Source organism: Megascapheus bottae, unplaced genomic scaffold, assembly GCF_031878675.1.
Source record: "Megascapheus bottae isolate mThoBot1 unplaced genomic scaffold, mThoBot2.hap1 HAP1_SCAFFOLD_69, whole genome shotgun sequence".
Lineage (NCBI taxonomy): Eukaryota > Metazoa > Chordata > Mammalia > Rodentia > Geomyidae > Megascapheus > Megascapheus bottae.
In genome coordinates, this window is record NW_028327710.1 from 150214 (window position 1) to 157366 (window position 7153).

Below are 7153 nucleotides of genomic sequence, written 5' to 3' on the forward strand. Positions count from 1 at the left end.
CTTTGGCAACAGCACAGCAACATCTTTCTTCCTCCTGAGCCACAGGCCAAGTGAGCTGGCTTGAGCTGGTTGTTAGTTACAGTGGCTTGGTTACCAGTTTTCCATATTCTGTTCCATTATGAGGGAGGCAGGGTCACCTTTCAGGACCCACTGACCAAAGATCCTTGCTCACAAAAGACCTCACCAAAGATATACTGGAGGCTGAATCTCTTCTCCACTCTCACAATATACATGTGGATGTAGTAAACAGCACACCATATTTGTCCAATCCCAATGTCTTCCACTAGGCCCCACTACTAGTCTGGTCTCAGGCTCAAGGAGCCTTTCTTAGGTAAGATCCAATCTTAAGGGTCAATATTGCCCTCATCCTTTACAAAACATTTGCTTCACAGTGCCTTCTCTGCCTGCATTTTGCCCCTTGTCGAAATTTTTTGTTTTTGCTAGTCTTGGGACTTGACCTCAGAGTTTGAATATTGTTCTTGGCCTTTCTTTATGCTTTTGCTGTCCCACCGAGCCACAGCACCACTTGCAGAGTTTTCTATGTATGTGGTAATGAGGAATCAAACCTGAGTCTTTTTGCTTGTTAGCCAAGTACTCTACCACTAGGTGAAACACACAGGGCATCTTGCACATATTTTTGACGTCAATCTACTAGGATATTATTAGGTTTCTGTATCCTAATCAATTTTTTCCTGATGAGTAGCTTTGCTGTCAAGTGTAAAAAATGCAAGAGGGAAAAACACAGAAGAATTAGTGAAATTAAAAAAAAAGCATTAGACACAGTTAAGTGTTCATTCTTTTTGGGAGAAAAGATATTTGGATAGGATGAGGATGACTTTATAATTACTATGTCAGGGTTGAGAGTTTGGCATAGTGGTAGAGTGCTTGCCTAGCATCTAGGAAGATCTGGGTTTGATTGCTCAGTATCACATAGATAGAAAATCTAGATGTGGCACTGTGGCTCAAGTGGCAGAGGGCTAGACTTGAGAAAACCTAAGGACAGTGCTCAGGCCCTGAATTCAAGCCCGAGGACTGGCAGAAAGATAAAAGAAAATAAAAATGGTTTTTACGAGCTAATTCCCTCACAGCATTTGCTTCTGAAATCTTCGCTTCTGCATCTTGTGAAATACGCATTTCCCTCAACGTAGACAAGAAAAACAGATCCATCCCATGGTCCACTGTGAGGCCACTGGTTGGGTTAAGAGCTAGTCGTGCAGCAACACATAAGTTTTATTCTAATACTTTCCAAACTTTCTACTCAAATATGCTACCTACTTACCAACTTAGGTCAGTTATCCTTATGCTATACCTTTTCTTCATTACTACAATATTCTTACACTCCTACGTTAATCCTCTTGTACCTCCCCTGACCTCTCTCATTCTTTTTTTCTATCTCTGGACCTCTGCTCGTCTTTCAACCCTTCTACTGCACGGATCTACACTTGATGGCTGTTGAGCAATATTGTATATGCAGGTGGTTAATTATTCTCTAGGCTCCGAGGGACTTAAAGACAATAGAGATTGGATTGAGAGGCTTATTGTTTTGGGTATAAATCGCTTATCAGTGGTTGTATTAGACTGGTGTGTCAGTGCACAAAAAGAAAGAGTGATAATACCAATCAAAACTTGTGAACATCTAGTGTCTGCCAGCTACAGAGGTCCAGGTTGGTTATATCTGAAAAACTATAATCGTATTTAGTAGTAATCTTGCTCCCATTTTCAAATGGGCAGAACAAGAAACTCAAGAAAAATGTCAAATCAAGAAACAACATCCCCCACCCAATGTAAACAGACAATGGAACAGTCACTGGCATACTAATAGTAGAGTCTTCCAAGTGCTACCCAAATGCAATTGATAAACATCATTAATGAAAAATGTGAAAATATAAAGAAAGAGATAATGGAGGAAGCCATAGCTGAATAAGAGGAAAGCATAAGCAAGGTGATAAGTGAAAAAGAAGAAGCCATAAAGGAGGCCATAATAAAGGTTTTTCAAAGAAATATGGATGAATTCATAGAATTCACAAATAAAAACGTGACCAAACTCCAGCAAATGTCCAAAGAAAATAAAGCTACTGAGCTAACCACTCAAAAGGAAATCAAGGAGATAAAGAAATTCATACATGATCTAAAACAGGAGATGCAAGGAATCAAAAGTGAGCAATTAGAAGCAAGGGAGATGAAAAATAAAGTAGATAGCTTTGATAGCAGGTTAGACAATGCAGAGGAGAGAATTTCCGGGGCTGAAGATAATTTAGTTATTATAGAGAAAGAACAGAAAATGAGTCAATCCAAATCTGGGAAATATGAGAGAGCGCTTCAGGAGGTCCAAGATGCAATTAGGAAGCCTAATTTAAGGCTAGTTGGTATTGAGGAGGGCGTGGAGAAAGAGGTCAATGGTATTGGAAATATACTTCAGGGAATCATCTAAGAGAATTTCCCAAATATCCAGAAGGGCAGGCCCATCCAGATACGAGAACCTTTTAGAACCCCAAACAGACCTGACCAGAAAAGAACATCCCACCGCCACATTGTGATCTGAACCGGATCAATAGAAATGAAAGAAAAGATCATAAAGGCAGCCAGGGAAAAGGGATCAGTAACCTATAAAGGCAAACCAATCAGAATAACCCCAGATTTCTCAGCAGAGACCATGCAAGCACGAAGTGACTGGAAGCATATATGTCATGCCCTTAAATCAAACAACTACCAACCAAGAATACTGTAGCCAGCTAAGGTCTCATTCATAACTGAGGGAACAATAAAAACATTCCATTCCAGGGAAAAGCTGCAACAATATGTCGAAACAAAACCAACACTACGGAGAATTCTCAAAGATGCTCTATACATAGAAAACCAAAATAAATGCAATATAGGGAAAGAAATGGCACCTAAACAGCATACCATCTAAGGACCACAAGAACTGTCAAGACACAGGCCCTACTAAAAGCTTTTAAAAATGGTAGGAACTAATAAATATCTCTCAATCCTATCTCTCAATATCAATGGACTTAACTCTCAAATTAAACGGCATAGGCTGTCTAGTTGGATCAAAAAGCAAGAGCCATCATTCTGCTGTCTTCAAGAGACACATCTTATCCCCAAACAATCATCTTTTGAAAGTGAGAGGTTGGAATAAACTCTATCAAGCTAACTGCCCCCATAAACTGGCTGGAGTTGCCATCCTCATATCAGATACAATAGACTTCAAACTAAAATTAGTAAGAAAAGACAAAGAAGGTTACTACATACTACTAAAGGGATCTTTCCTCCAGGAAGACATAACGATCCTAAATATTTACACACACTTTTGAAGATTCTCAAAAGATTGAAGGTTCTGCCAGTGTAAGTTAGATTCCGGCATTGATATTAAATAACGCAATGAGTAGGGATTTATATTTGAAATATCACTGTTGACAAAATCTAACACACATTTGCTTAGTATTTGCTTTTGATTTCCCAAGAAGTACAGTACAAGCTAACACTTGTGGCATATATCGACTGGGAGAAATGATTCAGAATATGTGACTCATTTGAACAGGAGTCAGTGAAAGATACAGAAGCAGGATACCCATATTGTGATAATTTGTATCTTTTGCATATTTTGTGTCTGTTGTTAATTCCATTTGTAGTGTACATTTCTAGGTAAATACTGTTTTCCAAACAATTTGTTATTTCAACCGTAAAAAAAGACATTTATATGCCTGATAAAATTCATAGAATCCAATTTTTTCATCTTATTTTTTGTTTTTTGGGTTTTTTTTGGTGGGTCATAGATCTTGAACTCAGCCTGGGCACTATCCCTGATCTCTTCAGCTCCAGGCTACCACCTTACCCTGGAGCCAAGCCCCACTTTCCATTTTCTAAAGGTAAATTGGAGATAAGTGTCTCAGGTCTTTTTGTGCCAGGATGGCTTTAAACCTTGATCCTCAGATCTCAGCCTCCTGAGTAGCTAGGATTATAGAAGTGAGCCACCACCCCATCATGCTCAGCTTTCTGGTCTTTTTTTAAACTCGGTTTGAGCACTGTCCTTCAGCTTTCCTCAAGCCTAGTGATCTTCATCTCCTGTTCCTCTCTACTCCATTCTCTGGAACCATCGTGCTATTTGGCTCTAAGGGTTTGTTGATCCTTGTAAGCTCTGGAAGGGAAAACATACCCTAGCTCTTCTTTTATGACTGCTGTATTTTTAGTTTACTGTAATCAAGATTCATCTGTAAAATATAGTAAAATATTCTTCATTTTCAATGCATTGTTTTGCATATTTCTACCTTTTGATTATTATTAAGAGTTGTGAATGGATTCTCCACATATTTGTTCTAGTCTCTGCTTTCTCTTCCGTTAGGTACAAATCTAGAAATAGAAGTGTTGGACCATATTTCTATGTAATTCTATATTTAGTACTTTTTTAGCACTCTCCACGCAATTTTTGATTGTTTTATATTCCTTGCAGAACTATTCCAAAGTTCTACTTCTTCTCACTACCTTCCCAGTAATAGTTAGACTTTGAAAGTTGTTTTTTTGTATGCGTGTGTGTGTGTGTGTGTTTGTGTGTGTGTATGTGGATCTTTTTGTTTAAAACTATATTTATATTAACATATTTAAAGTAATGATTTCATTGTAATTTCCACAAATGTGGAAAGTGTTTGACCTGGAAGGCATACTTCTGTGTTCATCACAAACCTGATTCCCATAGAAGAAAAGAAAACTAATGAATAGAACAAATGTGCAATGACTTTTAATCAGAAGTCAGTCTTCAGTACATTTCAGAACATACACAATAGAGAAATTCTGAGTAATGAAAAACATTTAGCTATATATAGAATCTCTGTATATGGGAGCATTAGGGTAAGTCTTCTAAACAAAGTCAACCTTCAGCAAGAATTAACAGCACTCACAGAAGAAATAATAGCACGTAGGAAAACCTTTGTCAGAAACCTCTAAAAGCTGACTGTGTGGCTTAGTGGTAGAGTGCTAACCTATCAAGGATGAAGGCCTGGGTTAGATTCCTCAATACTACGGGAAAAGAGCAAGCCAGAAGCAGAACTGTGGTTCAAATGGTAGAGTGCTAACCTTGAGCAAAAGTAGCTCAGGCCCTGAGTTCAAGCCTAAGGATTGGAGAGAGAGAAAGAGAGAGAGAGAGAGAGAGAGAGAGAGAGAGAGAGAGAGAGAGAGAGAGAGAGAGAGAGAGAGAGAGAGAGAAAGAGAGAAAAGAGACAGAAAGAGAAAGAGGAACTTCTATATTTTACAGAGTTAGAGAAGGAGAGAGAGAAGGAGACAGAAACTAATTTCTAAACTTTACAATGTTTCTATTTCCTTACAAATTCTTCTAGGTCATTCTTTCTGACAGAAGCACAGAATTCCATTGTGTAAAAATACCATATTTGATCTACTCATCAACTGACGGGCATCTAGGTTGGTTCCATACCTTTGCTATAGTAAATAGTGCTGTGATAAATGTTATTGTGAATTATAGTGAATTTAGTATGTCCTATCTGGACGATTGGCAAGTAGTGAAATTTCTGGATCACAGGGGAGCTCTATGTTTAGTCTTTTTGGGATACTGCCATAGTGCTTTCCATAGTGGTTGAACGAGTTTCAATCCCACCAGCAGTGTAGTAGTGATCCCTCCTGGCCACATCCCCTCCAGGATACGTTATTAGATTGCTGGATCTTGGCCATTCTAACTGGAGTGAGGAGGAAAAGGGAAAGAGGAACTGAAACTTTCTCTCCTTACAGATGACATGATTCTGTATTTAAAGAAACCTATAGACTCTACTCCGAAGCTGCTTGAGCTGATATAAAACTTTGGTAAGGTAGCAGGGTATAAAATTAACCCTCAATGTCAACTGCCTTCCTATATGCCAACAAATGAGAGGAATGAGGCAACAATGAGGATAGCAACTCATTTTGCTATCAAAGAAAATAAAATACCTAGGAATTAACTTAGAATGTAAACCACCTTTTTGATGGAACTATAAACCCTGGAGAAGGAAATTAACGCAGAACTGAGGAAATGCAAAAACCTATGCTCCTGCTTTGGAAGAAGTAATTTTGTAAAAATGGCAATCTTGATAAGGACTATCTACAAATTCAGTGCAATATTCATCAATATCCCAAAGTCATTCTTTAAAGACACAGAAGAGGAAATCCAAAATTTCACTTGGAATAATAAAAGAGCCCTTATAGTCTGTCTTCTTGCATGATACATAATGTTTAATCTCACCTTCTCCACCAAAATCTCACCTTTCTCATTGAGACATAGGTGGCCCTGTTTACTAGCAGCAAAGGCTCAAACGCACAGTTTCAGGTGTCACCACTGCCTCTGTTACTGGGTAGATCCAACTCTGTCATCGATTCTGAGGTCTGCTCTGGGAGTCTTGGTCACAAGTTTTTCTGTGGCGTCTGCTGCCAGCCTGTGCCTATTTGCTTCCTTTTCCTCCAGCAGCCTACAACAGGGAATGAAGTTCAGGTGCTGATGCTCTCCTTCATATGCAGGGCAGGATGAGCCCAACCCTCCCTCATCTTCCTCTTCCAATTTTTGGGAAAAAATGTGCTGGCAGAAGTCCTCAGGTGTGGCGCATGGCTGATCCACACTTTTAATCCAGGCTGGTCAGGAGGCTGAGATCTGAGTATGGAAGTTCCAAGTCACCTAGAACAGGAAAGTCTGATAGATTCTTACTACCAAAAATAAAAACAGCTGGGAATGGAGTTTGGGCTCAAGTGGTAAAGGGCTAGTCTTGAGTACAAATGCTTAGTGGCCAGGCCCTGAGTTCAGGCTCCAGCACTGCCAACAACCTCACTTTAGTGAGATTTTAGCTTTATCCATGTAGCACATCTCACTGGAATCTTTGCTGGTAGAGATAGTCTTCATAATTTTGTCTCAAGGTAAACGTCCTCCTGGGGTAGTACACAAAAGGTGTCATGGAGAGAGGAGCCCCACTTGCTCCAGGTTTGAAGATGGCATAGGTCAAGCCAGCATGGAGTTGGCACATCAGTCTTTTTCCTAGCACCACCTACCAGTGAATGTCAAATGACATTGATTGTTTGTGGGATTGTGTGATTGAAGTGCCCCATTAAGGGCAGTGTTAGCACATCCAAACTTGGATACCAGGAATGCTGAAATCTCAAAGGTAAGATTTCTGTTGCCTACGGA